Here is a 2,852-nt window from a genome sequence, read left to right as displayed (position 1 = left end):
CGTCTCCTGTTCCGCTCCTTACAACCCCTTGCAAATATAGGGCCAGCCGCAGCGCACCATGTCCGCAGCCTGGAATGTGTGAAATAGGGACAATTTATCCTACTAAAGGGACAGTTCTCAAACTTGGGCATGGGCCCACAAGATATGTGGAGGGAGGGAGTCCCAGGAAGAGACAGGATCCTGCAGTAGGTAAATTCCAAAATACTTTTCTTCAGTGTTTCAGGTAGAATTGAGCTGAAGGAGGGAAGGGACTTAATTTTGCAAACACTTTCATCAGTCTTGAAAGGCATTCTACACAGCTTGGAGGGGTTCATTTGCAAAAAAGGACGACAGTGTTTCTACATAGACTGAGTTTGTCCCTGTTGGCATTTTCAGCCCTGTTTGCATGCAGCAGCAGCAGAAGCAGCATGGAATTCTGGGAAGCTGCACGAACATTCTAAAGGCGACAGTTAAAAATCCGTTGGTAGTATTGTTGTTCCCTGACTGACTTAGTGGACAACTTGCTCTGTGTAATGCTAACCAAATGCTATGTAAAAGTGCTCTGACTAAAGATACCGTTTCAGCTTACTAGCACAACCAAAACTGTAACATACGATGAGCTGTGAATGTAACCATATATAAGTGATGCTTTGTTGTTGTGTACGTGCTGTATATTTTTCTCTCTCAGTTGAAGTAAAGTTCTCCTTATATTTTTATGAACTTCTGAGGTAAAAACAGCTGGTCTTTCGAGAGATAACAATTCTAATTTAATGTGCTGCCCAATCCACATTTCTGCTCGTTACTCTGCTTGACAGGATTATATATTCTAAATCAGTGGTTCCCAAACTTATTTGGCCTACCGCCCCCTTTCCGGAAAAAATATTACTTAGTGCCCCCTGGAAATTAATTGTTTAAAATTTTAATAGCAATTAAACAGAAAGATATATGTATTAATGTTTCTACCTGTGGCCATCACCGCCCCCCTGGATTGCTGCAGCACCCACCAGGGGGCGGTGGCACCCACTTTGGGAATCACTGTCTAAATATACCTGTTGCCCTTCAGTCCCCACCCACCCCCTTTTTTGATTGCTCGGTAACCCTTGGACCAGCCTGGAAAGCTGACATCACATTAAGTGCCATGTCTCTAAATTGATTTAGTTGGCTCTCAGTAATGTCAGCATCTAACTAGTCCGATAGGTTGTGCCTGTCAACACGTTCGCTGTGTCAGGACCATGTCTGTCAGTGCTTTGATGTCTTGCTGTGTGTGAATTGCAAATGTTTCCCTGTTTCCCTCTTCCCTTCCTGGCAATCTTCTGGCGTCAGCCCACCTTCAAAAGAGGTGTGAAAGGTTCCCAGGTTCTTTGAAGCTCTGTAGAATAATAGTAGTAGAAACTGTAGTAGACATTTGGTGTGGGCGAAACGGGGGGGGAGGGTTTAAAGGATATAGGTCCTGGATCTGAGCTCTCTAGCTCAGATCCTGCTTTACATTGTTACTCTTCGTATTACCTGGAATAAACTGCTTTTGGACTTTCCTACGGTCTCTGTTATTTCCACATTCGAGAGTCTGACACACAGTGAGATCCCTGATTGGTTAGTATCAAGAAAGTTTATAAAATACTAGCGGGCCCAGCCACGCGTTGCTGTGGCAATTGTCATTCTCATCACAGTCCGCAACCCACACAGATGTCCATGCAGGTCCAATGATCCGCTGCATAGCCTTTTGGGGTGGTCAAATGGAATCCCTCTTTCCCTTTTCAATGCACATCGTTATATGGTGCTGTCTTGTTTTTTTACTATAAGGTAACCCTTCCCATTCCACAATGGAACTGTGCGAATCCCACTCTCCATGAGGCTGGTTGGCACGCACAGTCCTGGCTTGGGTAAGGCAGAACTGGGGCAAGGGGGCTATCCCAGTCAGGCAGCAGAGGCAGGGTGGTGAGGTGCTCAGATCGAGGCCAGCTCCCTGGGTTCTTAAAGGGCCGTGTGAAAAAGAAGCAGAGCCAGTAGTGTTGGTTCGCCCCCACCCCGTGGATTTTCTTAGAAGAAAAAGGCAAACTCCAGCTTGCTTTTAGTAAAGAGAGCTGTGGTGCATATGGGTGAGGAAGTGGGTAAGTGGTAGTTGGATGTGAGGGAGGGCAGAGTGAGGTGTGTGAGGATGAGCTGGATGTGTGTTGTGTGGTAGCAGTGGGTGAGGCACAGAGAGTGAAAGTTACCTGCATGTGAGGGGGGGAACCCCACCTGACGTCTCACATGGCAAAGTGTGTATGTGTTTCTCTTCCACTCGTATTACCTAACAGTGTTACCTATTTACTGTTTTCAATGCTCATCTCTGACCATCTGCACGAACATTCTAAGGGTGACGGTTAAACACAGCCAGCTTCATGGACTGGTGCACCAGGAAAAAGATGTTTTACCTGGCTCAGGTATGGACTTTCGGTGATTTGAAGGTCCGAGTACTTGCCCACAACAGGGAGGGACGTCCTGTGAAAATTTGGGGGCAATCCGTCCAGCGGCTTCTGAGGGAGACCATCAGGGACAAACACACTGTTAGATTTTTATATATATAGATTAATGGCTTTCACACATGGCTATAAGGAAAGATAGGAATAATTGGTGGAGGAAGGTGGTGTTAGAGTGGTTTGAATTTAAATCAAACCACCCTGTAACCCCACCCGCCTCCACCAATTATTTTAAATCAAGCCAAGGTGGAGGAAAAAAATAGGGATGGTCTAAATCAGGGGTAGGGAACCTGCGGCTCTCCAGATGTTCAGGAACTACAATTCCCATCAGCCTCTGTCAGCATGGCCAATTGGCCATGCTGGTAGGGGCTGATGGGAATTGTAGTTCCTGAACATCTGGAGAGCCGCAGGTTC

Source organism: Sphaerodactylus townsendi, linkage group LG04, assembly GCF_021028975.2.
Source record: "Sphaerodactylus townsendi isolate TG3544 linkage group LG04, MPM_Stown_v2.3, whole genome shotgun sequence".
NCBI lineage: Eukaryota > Metazoa > Chordata > Lepidosauria > Squamata > Sphaerodactylidae > Sphaerodactylus > Sphaerodactylus townsendi.
Note: the sequence above shows the minus strand (reverse complement) of the source record.